Source organism: Temnothorax nylanderi, unplaced genomic scaffold, assembly GCF_030848795.1.
Source record: "Temnothorax nylanderi isolate EJ_2023f unplaced genomic scaffold, tnyl_v1.0 TNYL_tig0025_pilon, whole genome shotgun sequence".
In the NCBI taxonomy this organism is placed as follows: domain Eukaryota; kingdom Metazoa; phylum Arthropoda; class Insecta; order Hymenoptera; family Formicidae; genus Temnothorax; species Temnothorax nylanderi.
The window spans coordinates 1,289,489-1,305,540 of record NW_027249087.1 but is presented as its reverse complement, the minus strand read 5'-3'; the positions used below and the strand labels follow the sequence as shown (position 1 = coordinate 1,305,540).

The 16,052-nt window shown below is 39.2% G+C and overlaps 1 protein-coding gene across 5 annotated transcripts in view; it reads left to right on the top strand.

Moving 5' to 3' along the window:
• The window catches only part of Rbp6 (RNA-binding protein 6), a 598,496-nt gene that overhangs the window by 166,320 nt on the left and 416,124 nt on the right, over positions 1-16,052 (top strand). Inside the window, exon 2 of one of the 5 annotated variants that reach the window (XM_071701374.1) lies at positions 7,329-7,391. The exons of the other annotated variants lie outside the window; for them this stretch is intronic. The gene's annotated coding sequence lies outside the window, so the exon portion shown is untranslated. The remainder of the gene's footprint in view (positions 1-7,328; positions 7,392-16,052) is intronic. 5 annotated transcript variants of the gene reach the window in all.

The following is a 16,052-nucleotide window of genomic DNA, read 5'->3' as shown; positions in this document are numbered from 1 at the left end:
CGGCTTTCTACTATAGAAAAAGCCGCCCCGATCCCATCGCTTTCAAAAGTTTCCCGGATAATTGATTGTTTTGCCAGAGCACGCTTTCCATCCCCTTGTCGATGCCCGGCTGTCGCCCTCTTCTTGTTGCTTGAAGGGGATGTATCTTGCTCTCGTCCATGTGCTTCCGGAAGGATACACATTGATGTTCTGCATCATTTTTGCATAGATATAATTCAAGACCCGATTGTGATACTTGAAACTATCATCTATTTCTAGACTAATAGTAAATTAATAATTGTTCAGTGCGTGACCATGTCAATTTATTGGTGAGTCAAATTAGTACAAGAGATTTGTTGCGATTCCGAAAACAATCAAGATGATATTGTTTGTTTGTTTGCAAAAATGTTTAAAACTTCTACAGTCTTTTGCAATACAACCTCTATTTTAATTTTATTAATATTTGCCTCAATAAACACATACTTGAATTGGATTAATTTATTTAGAAATTTATAAAATTTAAAACTCTACCTAAATAGGTATGTGTTTTCCAATAATACGACATTGATTGCATTAAATTTATTAGGTACGTTTAGTTACAAATTTAATAGTGGGACATATAGGAATATTGATTCTCATATTTTTGCATTATACACACATAATTTAAAAAGAATCTATCTTTAAAAAGATTGATTAAAATCATATTATAGTGTCAAATGGTATAAATAAAAAAGTTTATCCTTAATCTGTTATAACATCTATCATATTAGATGAACAAAACTCAAAATTAGATGGCTGCTAAATATGGTGCAGGAAATGGATCCGTATTTTACTATAAATATCACCTAGAAAACAGCTGCTTTTGATATCAAACTTTGCCTCGATATTTGGAGATTCTCGCGTTATTTCTTCTTCGTGAATACGCGAGGAAGAAGCCGCGTTTCTTAGGTAGAGAGAGAAAGGAAAGGGAGAAAGCGCGCGCGCGCGAGGGTTATGTAAGCCTCGGAAAGTTGGCGGAAATGTCAAATTCTCGAGCGTTCGCTTCAAATCAGCGTCCAAATAAGACGACGCCTTCTCGCGGGGCCTGTGCTCCACCATCCTTGTCTTCGCCGCTTTACGTCCCGCTTCCTTCGTTGGAATTCTTCGTCACTCTCCACCCTCCACCCTCTCATGCTTCTTCTCTCGCGCTCCCCAAACCTCTTCCTTCCCCACAGGTCTCGCTCGCGTTTTCCACGTTGACGACCATCCGCCGTCAACGGTTAAGACGTCTCACTTCACCGAGACGCGCGCTACGCCGGATGCTGGAAAACGTGTCCTCCATCCCCCTTCCTTATTTCGCCCCCTCTTATTTCCGCGCGCGCCACCGCTCGTGCCTCTGTCGTCCTCCGCGTCTCTCATCTGCGCCAGATGGAAATCGCGCGAGAGAGACTTGCCGGCAGCCATGTTGACGAAATATTCGCGTATTCTCCCGGCAATAGCCGGATTGTCTGCTTCGATGTGCATATTTACTTAACGGGAATACCCACGGAGTCGTTCCACCAGCTAGAGTTGTTCTCGGGACGATGATTCACTTGTCGCGCGGAAACTCTTCGGGGATAACGATCTTATCCTCCGCGAAAGGATTTTCTATTTTCAAAGTTGAGATTTTAACTCTCTTCGAGCACGCGGCAGATCGGAGAAGCGGTGTTTTAAAGAATCGTCCCTTAATGAGTCGTGTATAGAAAAGAGCAATAATTTCTTAATTATTTCTTTGAATGTAAAATTGTGGTAGCATTCATGAGTTTGGAAAATTAAACTTCGAGACAGTTCTCCTGTCACGTGATTTTTTAAAGATAATAATTAATTTTTCGTGAAAAGATCATTTATTTCTATAACTGGATTTTGTTCTTCGAATATAAACCGGATTAAATAGGGAAAATCTAGTTTTGAGTGCAAAATTAAGATCTGAAAAAAAAAAGAGTATAAAATTTTAATTTTTTGGATTGAAATTATAGGATAATTTTTCAGATATAGGATAACGGAATAATAGATATCTAATACTTAACGCATAGTTTGTTTGGATATTTATATAGGTAGGAAATGCTACGAACTTTTTTAAATGTCAAAGTTGGCTCTAATCCACAGACCGGTTTGTCAGGTGTTAAAGTAATAGCATCGATATTCTCGCAGTGGGCTATTGAGATAACGCGAATGTCATGTGGTGACCGATTTCTTGTTTATCTCTTGAACAATGACGTAGATAGCTCGTGACGTAATCGGTGACATAACAACGTAGCACTTTAATCTTCATTATTCTGACGGTCGTATACATTTACGATTAAAAACGATCTTGAATTTTTTTCATCCGAGGATAAACGGAATCGCATAAAAAGACTTTGCATAAAATACAAATATATGAGTAATATCAAACATAATCAATAGTTGAGCGTGAAATGCATGCCGGTTAGTCGCATTTAGTTTCAAATATAGAGAAGTCACGTGGGTCCACTTTTTGATGCGCAAACCTTGGATCAAAGGGGAAAAGAGAATTCTCGTTTCATTCGCAGGTATGAAAGGCCTATATGCATTCGCTCGTATCGATGCACGTCACGTACCGGTCACACACATACACACACACATCCACAAATTGCATCTACGCACACATATACAACATACACGGACCGACACGTGCCTGTGAACACGACGATGCGGAGGACGGTTTTGTACCGGTCCTCGACGGAGAGGCAGCAGAACAGCAAATGCTCGAATTATTTACGCTGAATTTGCGCGACGACGTGCGCGAGGCGAACGCGCGTGGCAAAATGCAAAATACAGAATGCAAAACGTGAACCGCGCGGTGGACTCGACCAGAGAAAGCGAGGTGGAAATTGGGCCTACCAGAATCGAGGGGGAAGGGGGCTCGGAGACCTGCGGCAGATTCGATCGATTGAAAATCAGGACGGGCCTTTGTAATCTTTCAAATTGTTATCATCGTGTTATTTTCCGCTTTCGTTTGGTCTGGACGTACGTTCGAAACTCCCACCTCGTTAACAGACTCCATCTGGCTTTTCCCCTTTTCTTTCTATTATTCTATTGTCGCTGCTTCTTTGGACATTTTTTAAACAGAATAATTACTAACTCTTTTAGATAATATTTTGTTAGAAAATTTTATATATAAGTGCAGTTATGAAAGAAACTTGTGGATATTATGTTGTAAAATAACTAAAATATACTTTATATTATTAATATTCTTGTGCTTTGTACGATTTGGATGATATCTCATTGTGTATTTTTTCAAAAGTGTATTTTTTCTTTGAGATGATTTTCCATCAATGAAAATTCGATTCGATCCTCATTACGCCACACATAAGTATATTTTCATTAATAAATATAATATGTCTAATAATAAACCAAGAGCTTAAGTTAAAACAAAATTTATATGATTGAAGATTGCTAGCAAAAGCTATATACTAGCCGAACTAACTTCAGTCTTTAACTGTTTATAATGGAAAGGATCATTGATGACGACATTAACGCAACCACCGATCTTCCAGTATCTGCCAATAACAGCACAAACGATGAACCTGGCACGATCCCGTGTAACGATACGGCGAGTTCATTAATCGTCACCCGTTCGGCCACGTATTCGCGTTCTTTCGCAACCCACCACTGGCGACGGCAGCGGCGACGGCGGCGTCGGCGGCAGCAGGTCCATTTAGTACCGTAGTTTCGTAGTTTCGCAGTTCCCCAGGTTGTCGGTGGCGTCCATTTGTATCGGACGAAACGGCTTCGGAAACCCGAAATACTGGCCGGTGGCCAGGAATTTACCCCGGCCCCTTCCCATCGTTGCGCGGAGAACGACCGGGGCCGCGTCCGTGCCGTGCAGGTGGACCGCCGTGTAAACGCCGTATTTATTACCTCGTTCCCGGATGTAAATGCGCGTGCCGTGGATTATTGGGAACTGATCTTCCGGTCCTGGGGATAATTCGAGTTCTAGCAACGTGATCGCCGCCGCCGATTTCTCGACCGCGATTCTCTGAATTTCGGCGAACCGCCAGAACGCGTTCACTCGCTGATACACGATGTAGGCGCCTCTTCATTTGCACTGGAAAATGTTCATCGATTTATTAACTATCATTACGCGGGACCGATTCGGATAATCGCGTATCTTAAAAAGCAATAGGTATTATTAAATCTTATGACTTAATTAATAAATATCCATGCACGATATCTTTTTGTGACTTTTACCATTCTTGCTAATTTTATTGTTGCGAAAGATTTATACTATAACTATTCCATTGTCGTAATTATGTGAATTATTTCTTCATTATAATTAGATTGTTTCAATAATATTGAAATGGCGCTGAGCACGAACATTAAGAGAATATACGTATATTTCAAAATCTAAATTCCTATCATAAAACGGAACGCCATTTAGGAAACGCTACTTGGTTGTATGTTGCACAGCTCGATTCAATTAGCGGTATCTGTTAATTACCTAGCCCTTGCGTCGGACATTATACAATCAACGTGTATGTGACTAAAGCGGTAAATGTTCGCGGTTTCTCCGAATATTCAACCCGTGCTACGAGGACATCGTTAAACATCGCCGTCGGTTTTCTTTATCAAAGATTCAGTTCAGTGCAAACGGTGACAGGGATTTGTGCGTGTTTCGGAGAACCGCTTGGACTAATTATGAGTCGTTAGAGGTGAATTTGCACGGTCAAATTTAGACGATCTTCCATCACGCTTAAAACATGAAAGAAAACTAATTTGTGTATTTAATATCTTCGTAGAAAAATTTCATTTGCGTGTTCCACTTGAACATTTATCCTTAATTCGCAATATATTACATTTTATATTATGAATTGAATCAGAAAATGATTATAACTAAAATGGTAATTCGAAAACTATAACAAATGTTATTGTATCCTAGTACGGCTAAAACGTAAAGGAAAAAAAGTAGGTCAGTCTGCAGCCAAGAAATTGCTCGATAACTTATTGGACAGCTTCTAGTGGTCTACTGCTGATGATGATAGATAGATAGATGATTGCGCTCATTCGATGAGGTCTCGCGTTGGATGATTCGTCTGGAAATAATCGTCGAGAACGAACTGTAGAATTTCACCTTAACTCCCGTACGCAGTGACGTTAACATACCGCGTGATTGTCAGAGGAAGGCACCGGTGGTTGCTAGCGCAGTGGGATCCTGGTGTCTGCGGTCGTACCCAGGCTCCCGACATCAAGAATTCATACCTGACCTATGGCACCGGCTCATCCTCGAGGTCGAAGCACTACCTAAATCGTGCCGTCGTGCTCCACTCTTTCCGCGATTAATAATCGCTTTAACATTTCATTTCAGTTGGGCCGCTCGTTGCTCCAAAAAAAAAAAAAAATGCTTTCTTATCGGACGCTCGGATATTATATCGCCGCAACGTTCGAGGAAGTTTCTATTCTTTTGGAAACTTCTGTAGAATAACATTTTAAATGAATCTGTTTACTTGGAACTTTCGACCTATAATTTTTAGATCACTTTCCACAAATAATATTAACTTTTAACTATGGCAAGTTCGTGCATAACGCAACGGCTATAATACTGTCAATTTAATTTTCTTGTAACAAAGAAGGGCATGATACATTATCAGATTTTTAATATAGTGGACACATAAAATGCTTCAACATTTCTCGTATATTGTCGGTTTCGATCCCGTTTCAATGTAAAATAAGCAGGCTCGGTGGTTGATCCGGAATCCAAGAGCTACGCGAACACCATATATCACTCGAAGTGCTATTTCACAAATTGCATGCACGTAACATTTCTCCCGATAACGCATCGATTTCTCGGAGATGCATTTTTTAAGCGACCCGTCGCGGGAAGACGTGGAGCGCGCGATAGCGCGCGCGCGCGGTCTAAGAAAATTACTTTCGTCGCCGGGACGCGGGCGCGAGGAAGTGCATCGGCGGGCGATAAAAGGCGACGCCTCCGTCGCCGCCACCACCACTGCCGCCGCCGTCTCCGCCGCCTCCCGAGCTCTGAGATCAATTTGCGATCCCGACCTCACGCCTCTCGCGCTGGAACTCGAGCTTCCCAAGTCCCGCCAATCTAGCCCCGTAAATAACGACCGCCGGAAGTTGCCGGGGCGGCGGAAGATCCCTCGGCGGGTTCGCACTTTGTCAGAGACGGATGACGCCGCGGCGCTCGCCGCGATCGGATCGACCGGTGATTTACGACGGGCGCCGTCACGCCGATCGTTCTTGTCTCGAGATTATTTCGATGCGCGCAAATTACGAAGACGGGAACGGGACGACGAGAACGCGCCGCGCGCGCCCGCGCCACGGCCGCCTCGATGCTCTTGACACTCACGGCAGTTTGGATCGGAGTATGCCGCACAATATAGATAATTAACTCCTCAATGTGCAATGTTGATTGATTTTTGCTCTACGTAAAGATTGCGCATGGTGCTCCGTAATCCTCTGCGTTTTCTTTTACGTAAGATTTCTTGGAATAATCTCATGTTGATATGAACGATTATGTATAATACGAAACGATCAAGAATTGTATTCAAATGCAATTAACATTAAAGTTTCTTTGCGGACAATTTTTGAAACACTCCGTACGTAAAATTGCTCGAAAGATATTTTGAACAATAATTGCTTCACTCAGACGCTCTACCATTTCATTTTGATTGATGATCAGACCTGCCCATCTTCTGAGTAAACAATAATCTCCTGTCATTTTCTGTTATTTCAACTGCAAACGCAATTTGTTTCTTTTCTCAGAAGCCTATTATTCCATGTTGATGGAGCAGTAGATTTATGAGTAAACAGTCGCTTCCTTTCGATCTTTCATACTCTAAATGCAAATAATATTCGCATCGATAATCGAGTATATGAATCGTTTCATCGTGCTATGAGAACTGACAATATATTAATAATCGTTAATAGCAATAGATAGAACGTATACGCCTTGACTTTATGAGTTTTAATGATTATTAATTGGTTGTAACATCTCTCGACTGCAGAGAGGTGGTTCTCTTATAATAACATATCGTTATATCCCTAATTGATACAATCATTCCATTTTCATCTCGATCACACATACCTACATATTCTCTCATGTATTTCTCACGTTCATCTATAAATGTCAATTCTTCTGTATAGATATCAACAGATTTAATACATTTATAATAAATTTATTCAATATAAATTAATTAAAACTTATAACAGATCATAATTAATTTATTAATTAAATCTCAATATTTTTAATAATTTTAACATCAGTGATAAGCGTGAATGAAAGGATGAAAAACGCGTGATTTATTATTGTAATTGTAGGTAATAACATGAGCTTCCTTCGCTTTCTGTTTCAGGTAAAATATTATACTGATGTCTTTTATGATGATTACGTAAGACGCCTTGCTGATAGAAATCTAGTAAGTAAAGAACCCATAATGTCAGTATTTGGAGCGTGAAAATACTTAACGAAGATAAAACATGCGAGTCGTAATACCGTGCGTTTCAATCATCTAATCGTCTAACGGATGAAACATTAAAGACTTGTCGACACCGCTGTTCCTTCAATTCTCGCCGACATTAATAATTGTTATCAAAAACTGTATCTGAAGGTAGTTCAAGTCTACTGTATCTCAAGTCTAACGAGTTTTCGATCTTGATGCATTTCAATGTATCGAGCATTTGTACGCGATCATCATCGCCAAGATGGATGATCGCCAAAGCAAATCATAGAGACGGGAATTCTCGAGCGTCGCGCGTCAGTTCCTCACCGCCTGATACATTGACGTAACTTCGGTCTAACTCCGGTTTCGCGACCCGACGTTCGAGGAGTCTCTCGAGCGTACATTGTGAAGAACAATTCCTTTACAAAATGTTTGTACATCAAAGTGTTTGCGTGTCGTCCGGGTGGATTACAGTTCACTACGTTAGCGCGTAGATGGCGGTAGAATGCCCTCTTCGGATTTAAAAGTCCCGATGAAGAATTTGCGAAAGATTCAAGTTTTATTGATATACTGATTTGAGACTGTAAGCAAATCACGATCAATTAGGTTTCTATGGTTTAAAAAAAATGTATTATATGTAAAATAGAAAAAAAATTTAAAAATTTCGCAAAGATGACTAATCCGCATTGTCATTTAGGCTTAACGAACCCAAACTCAATACATATATAAATACTTGTATCATATACATTCTTTTGTGAACGATAGTGTAAAATATATTTGAGGAAAAGTAGAGGCAAAATATAATTTAAGTGTGGGATTAAACATATTTGTATACGTGTTTCATATAGATAAAGCAAGACAGTGAAAATTAAAGCTTATTTTTTTTATATCCTTTAGTTTAAAAAAATTCAATGTCCTATACAGTATTTCCACGAGTGTGACGTCAACCCATCGATTTCGTCGCTTTAATCCTGAGGGTACCAAATCCGGATAAGAAGGACCCGGAAGTTTCTAATTCCCTGTCGGTTTGCTATGTTTGAGAGAACAAAGTCGGTCGAAATGTAGTTCTACGAAGTAAAGCGTATAAAGTATAATGTAGAAAATAAACCTCTTTCTTCCTCCAATCGATGGATAATCGAACAAAAAGTGCACGATATATGAAAAGTGTGTTTTCTCTTTAAAATAAATGAATTAAAGAAAATGAAAAATTTGTATTTTTTAGCATGTCTTGCTATAATCTTGTCGTGGAACGCGATATGTATATAAGCGAATTTATTCGACAGCTTTTTATCTCTATTACTGTAAAAAAGTGCAAAGATAACTCACGTTATCGTAATTGCTTCCTGTGTGACATAATTGCAGGATATAAATATGCATACACGCGCGTATACATATACACGTGGGACGATTCTACTATCATTAGGATTCCGTAAGAGAGAACTTATCTATCTTTCGTTGAATAAATGAACGAAAATATTTATCTAACAGCGAGGCTATCATCACCTAGTCGCATAACAATTTATTCAGAAGTGTTCCCTTCCGTTCCCGTACCTCGAATCGGTATCTCATCGCGCCGGCACGTTTCCGCGATTAACGATTCAAACAGTTTCGCGACGGCGATAATTGAAATTCATTGTTTCGCTGCATTTTCGGGTTCGAAATACACGCCGTTTCTCTCTTTCCTCGAAAAATCGGTCCGCTTTTTCCACGTCCCGCGTTCATTCGTCTCTCCGTTTTTTTTCCCGCGAATCGCGGGATTACGGACGGCCGCGTTTTATCGGTCGGTCCGCGGTAATTAACAACGGACGATAATTAATTCGATTGGATCTCGCCCTGTGCCGTCGATTCAACGCATTTCGCCGACGGCGACGAGGGTCGCGAGTGGATATATGTACGTACCACGTTGACAATCCCGGCTTATGACGCCTCTCGCCTCGCTCCGCGGCCCTTTGAGTAGCCTTTCAAAAAGGGCTTAATATTAAAACGTGATATTAAAACGCACGATAATCGCACGATACGTTGAGGTCTCCGATGAAATAATAAACGACTCAACCGTTTGATCGCGTTGCGTAAAATCGCGTTAAACTTGGGTCGCACTCTCGATTAAAATCGCAAGTTATCACCTTCGACCTTATGAAAAAAGTGGATAGCAGCACAGCGAGAAGGAAAAGCGATTAGAGGTGAGGATATAAGCAACGAAAAAAGAATATTGGAGTAATTAATTTTTCAATATTTTAGAACGATAGATTTTTACGTACATCTATACTTAGAATATTTTAAAACTATTCAAAATCCAAATTACTTAGTAAATTAGTTAGTTAAATAAATAACGATAAATTCGAAAAAAATTTCATTTAGGTATATATGAACGAAATATTAAAAGATAAATAAAAGAAAATTATACAAGCACATAAAAGATAATAATGGAATTAGTTTTTGACAACCCAGTGACAGAGGTAGAAAATGATAATACAATGAAATTTTACAAGATATAATTTGCTTCCGATCTCTCATTATTAGTACGTATACCTACAGTTAAAGCAGTGAATCACAGAAATCACTGAAGGGAACGAGGCAGAGAGTGGGCAGAAAATTGTTCATTTCGTTATTTCGTGTAATATTTAATTAACGGCCGTGTATTGCATTTGCAACAAATCGATGCCATCTCGATAATGAACCTTATCAATTATTACTGTGGCCGATGAGTCGATAAAGTATCTATACAGTGTAACGTGTAATTCTCTTTTCGCGAAGCGTATTTTGCGCAACGCTTTTTCTCGATAAACGAGTAAACTAGTACTTTAAATAATTGTTTTCATACATTTATTGCTGAATACATATATTGGCAGAATAGTTGCGATTACATTTATAAAATTAAAGAGTCTCCAGGAATATCTAATATATAGCGAAGTAGTATTTTTCATTTGCAAAGTAGGTTGATATTATTAATTCCGGAAAAAATCTATATTTAATAATAATTAAGAAATAATTCGCTCGAACTAGATTGCGCTTGTTCTTTATTAGATATAACGATGCACGTGATATGTACAATATATTAATATGATATAAAGCTCTATTAAAAAAGTAATTGTTACTATATTTTTTAGTGCATTTCGTAATATTTTACGAATAGGAAACGTGTGTGACTTCAGGGACACCCCATATGTCCGTTGATACGCGATCGTTGCATTAGCGGCATTACCATATGGAATCGTGAACGGCGTCCCAGAGATTTTGCCGCGATCGCAATTTGCATGATTGATTGCCCTAAAGCTCCTCCGGCTTTTAGCTCCTAGGTGATACTCTTGTTTCCATTAGGAATTAGCCGCTCCATAGAATGCAAAATGCATACGCGTTTAATTTCGCGATTGCAACGTTCCGCGTCTGCATTTCGATTGAAAAAGAAGATAATTGTTACACCTATCTATACCTGGCGATACTTTCCAAAGGGAGGTTATATAATTGTAAACGTATAGCTGAAATATAATTGCACAATTTATTATTAAATTGCAGTTTTTTTACAAACATACATTTCTATTTTTTGTAACAAGATTTGGAAACTATATATATTAGACAGATTAGAATTTTGTAAATTTGAATATTTTATTTCTTTACACATAATTTTGCGAAATTTGAAATGTCCGAGAGATCTAAAAACTTGAAAATATCCAGTTAATTTGAGAAGTCTCAATAAGCTTTAATACGCGGCAAAACTTCGGCAAGAAACGGTACAGATACTTTGAGTGCGATAAATGAAATGCGATGTTTTTCTCGAGCATTATAGTTCTCACGTTGTGCGTCGAGGCATCGTCGTGGGATTCGAGGGAAGGAACGCGCGTTCGCGCGACGGCTGCGTTCCTCCGTGTCCGCGTACCACCCTCCATGTCCCGGTGTCCTGTTCCCTGTATTACATTCTTGTCGCGGGTAAGACAAGTAAGACAGAAACGCAACCGTAATCCGAGGCGACGCGATCCGGTAATGCCAGCGCGACGGGTGTAATTTCAGATCGGCATTCGCCCGCGATTTAATCGCGCCTTGATGTTGCGCTTGTCCGCTCGCGCGCCGCGAATTAGCCCGACACAACGCACCGCCATTGGCTCGATTTCCAAATTTCGCTCACGATTTCTATCTACTTCTCTCGATGAAGTCCGGGTTTATCGTCGTCGATCAAAATATACGTTTAAAAATATTCACGCAGAAAGGAATTGGAGTAAATATCTCTGTGACAAAGAGACGCTACTTGTTCAGCAAAACAACAAGATTCTTATATTTTGATAGATTCAAATTTTTAGAATGGCAATTTACTGCCGATAAAAAAATAATAACGTTTGCAGATCATGAGCAGCCACATAATCTTTATTATTACATTTTCGTTAAATAATACGAACAATACATATTTGGTTATTCAAGTTTCATGATGTTTTCTTTTACGATGTAATGATGCAAGAAAAACTTGCTGCTCCCAGGACCCGAATGTAATCGATGTTTTGTCTCGTGACACTTTATTACAGTATGCATCCAATTACGAAGTGGCGGTACGTATAAGCATGTAAAACACGTCCGCGGGACCTGCCTCGTTTCTGCGTGCTACGGTTATGTGACTCGTTACGTCGCAAATTATTTTTTATGCTGTAATTATGAAAAACTGTTATGCTTTACAGCGGCATATGCGGACCGCCTTTACAAAATCCTTATGCACGCTGTTACATTTTACGATGTGCACTGATGATATAATTTTCCTAATTAACATCGCGCGCCCGCATGCATACGAGAGAGAGAGATATTCACATAAATAAAAAAATTGAATTTTTATTAGAGCATTTAAAATCAGCGTAAATATAGAACAACTGCAAGCCATGCTTAGTTTTATATTAATTGTAAATCGAATCTATATTTATATAGGATCTTTCGTTTAGAACCTTGTGTAATTAGCTTGCTATTTTCAGAGTTTCAATACAATTAATAGAATCGTGACTCTTCTTTGAAGAGTTCTGCAAAATTCCTGGTATTTTTCAAAAGAAATTTTACGATTAAGTAATAAAGTAGTAAAGAATAAGAATTCGAATAATGGAGTTTTAAAACTTTTTTTTTTGGCTCAAGAATTTACCAAAACCGAGGGTTGTAAAATTTTCGCTGTAATCAAGGTGAACATCGAATATAAAATCCACTTAGGAGTTTTCTATATTTCTGGTTAAGGCATTGTTGAAATCGTCCTATAATGTGAGGCGGTGATTCTCGTAAAAAAAATCACATCGTTGTCGACAACATCGTCAATCCACGTCGCGCTTCTCCGTCGGCTGACGGATTAGCCGGATAAGTCTTAAACGTTTCCGCGCGCACGATTCTGTGACTTACACAACGCGGATCTGTGTCGAAGCGGGCGTTCATGCACGGATAATAACCGGAGCAACCAGAAGAGCGGATTAAACGACGGTACGTGCTCCGTTCGCGCTTTGATCGCCAAACTAGCCGTCGAGAAACGAGCGTGTAACGCGTTCCGGTGGTGGCGAAGGAAAATCTGATGGACCAAAGGGAAAAGGCGAAGCAACGTTTGTCGTCTCAGCCCTATAAAAGTTATCACAGTAGGGGAACCTGTGGTGATAAGCGATACAATCGCAGCGTAAACTGTATTTTCGCTCTCATTTAATTCCGTAAATATCACGGTATTTGTATTTTATTCAGGATGATAAAATCAAGAATGAATACCGAATAATGACAGTCGTTGTTTTAAATATAACTATGATTAATAATGTTAATAATATCTATGAAAAATAATTATAATATAAGATGTAAACGATAATTTTTCTTCTAGTTATATTCAATATTAGCAATAATATTAAAGTTGTTAAAGTGCGAACAATTGGCCTTAAGAATGTAAAATGCTAAATAATGCAGTCATTTACTGTACCAACGGTATTCCACGTAGACTGTTTATGGCCGGATAAATGTGCAGAGGATAAGGAGAGGGAGGGCAAAGGGATAGCTCACATGACCAAATCCTTGGCGTTCAGTCGACAACGTGTTCACCTGGAAAGTAAAGGAAAGCGCGCGCCCGGGAGAGCGCGGTCGCTCTCGCTTAACCTGTCGGCTTAGCGCGAGAGTTTCGCAGGATAGATTGCTTTAATTTAAGTGGAGTTAGGCTAGCAGCCCGGACCCCGGCACGCATACTACCCCCATGAGTTAGGTTACCGACGGAGAGAGTCCGGCGTCCGGGCTTAATTCGACCCTCCATCCCCACCCGTTCTCTCTGCTTTCACGGAGACTCTTCTTCGCCCCTTCTGACAGCTTGGGCTTAGCCCCCTCCTTTGCAGATTAGTCCTAGACTCGCGAGAGCCGGCACGGGCAGGGCGCGGGTAGGGCTGAAAAGGGGCTCGAAAGGTGGCCCGGACTATGGTGGATCATTCGATATCCACTCTCGCCGTTAAGGCAAAATCGAACCTGGCCGACTGCAATATCCGCATCCACTCGAAACCGCCCCCGCCGCCCACCCTTCTCCTTCAACCCCCTGCGAAACCGCTGGCTTTCATGCTCTCGTCTCGCTCTGCGCTAACCCTCTCGGCTTTTTTTACCCTTGCTCCCCCTTTCTACCCTCTCGTTCCGTTCTATTTCGATGGTGACGGTCGTTACCGCCGCGAGCTGTGCAGACTCTCTGCGATTCGACTCTCGAAAGCCTGATTCGCCGAGTGAATTTCGTACGCAGGCTCGTAACAATCGAACCGTCGCGTCGCTCGGAAATCGGAGCGACATGAATTGTTCGGATTAAGCTCGTATCGATTAAGAATGTAATTTGACGATCAAAATCATAAACGTTGCATAATTTTCTTACAAATGATACAAGAGGTAGTGATTTATTAAAAGTGTACTATTTATATTATTTATATTGTTATATAGCAATATAAGTAACGCAGAGATTTAGTAGATACTCTTAATTAAATACAGTACAATAAAAATTACAGTACAATTTTAGAATTAATATAGTTTCTTTTGTTACTTAGACACTTTAAAAATTTTGTCTTGGCCGGGATAGTATTTATATATAGTTGGAAGAGCGGAAATATAGATGATGTCGACAATAATATGTTTATATTATACATAGATATTCTTGTTATATGTATACATATACATAGCACATATAGATCTGTGTGAGAGAGAAATATCCATAAAATTTTACATGTATTTCTAGACTCAACAAAATAATTGCTCTTTTATGTTTTTATCTTAATATAATGATTCCATGCTTAGTTTATATAGTGTAATTAACTTATCATTACATCTTGGATTATTCTGTGACAGTTCAAACGGCATGTATCACTTCGATTTTCAACTCAGCTCAAGTATTTGCGTAACGAGAGAGCCGCGTAGATTTTTCAACGATGTGGGAAACGTGTATCGGGACTCTTCTGGTGGTTTGCGCGTATCGATTTTACCCGCGAAAATCCCGCGGGAATTAAATATTTATACAGCGAATTTGAGCATGGCGTTTCGCCGAATGTGAAAAGCGAGGTCGCGCGTAACCCGGAAATAGCTGGAACGAAAAGTGCAATGAAATGTCTCGCGTTGACGTGCACGGCAATCTCACCTCTAAAAATAACCTCTAATCGAGGATATTAAACCGGAAGGTTATAAATAAAGTAATAAGTCAGACCGCATAACATTTAAAAAAAGGGTTTTTTACAATAAAAAAATCATTGACTGCATAATTTATCTGTCTCCATTTATATCAGATTGAGTTTGTGTCTTTTATAGATAATAGCTAATTTCTGTTATCTATTTTTAATGTTATTTGCATACAGTTCAAACATCTATATATTGTTTAACATGTATATATGTATATTACGAAGAATTACGATATTAAATATTAAATATATACATATAGATATATGTATAGATGTACATGCATACCAGAAGAAGATCAAAACTAACAAGCTGATATAGTCCACTACCATCGTAAATCAAACAGTATTTGCGAACGCACATTTAACCGGGCACTCTACGCGGCATAAATATTTCAATCCCCGGCAGGGCAAGGCTTGACATTTGTCGGCTGACACGAACAAAATTCACAAATTACAGTTTTCGAAGTTTATGCGTGGAAGAGTACAACAGATTTTTTCCTGTTACTATTCCACTCTGAGCGCGGCTGAAAGAGATAGAGACGCGATTCAGGAAATGAAACTGTAACTATACGATTTCCCTCCCACGTTTAACATTTTTATCATAAAAGATCTATATCACCGCTGTATTTACGAATGCTTTCGAATTGGTTACCATATATCGTATCAGCTTTTAGTTCCGTTGTATTCAAATGACATAGGTTAAAAAGTGTAAATATAGTGAGATCAACAATAATGCTGACAAAAATGCACAATTTCAAAACGCGAACTTATGTAATGGTTGCATTTTACAGAGCTACACGTACCAGTTAATATTGAATTCTATTGTAAAATGCTAGAAGTAAGTCGAAATATCGTAAAATGAAGATAACGTTATCTATTTATTCATATTATATATATATAGCGTCCCCATATATATATTTTCTACTCTTTTCTAAAATTTACTTCTTATAGGTACTTCAATTCTTTATTACATCTAATCTTTTATAAAAGTTATCACAAGTTCGACACTTTGTGGATTTAT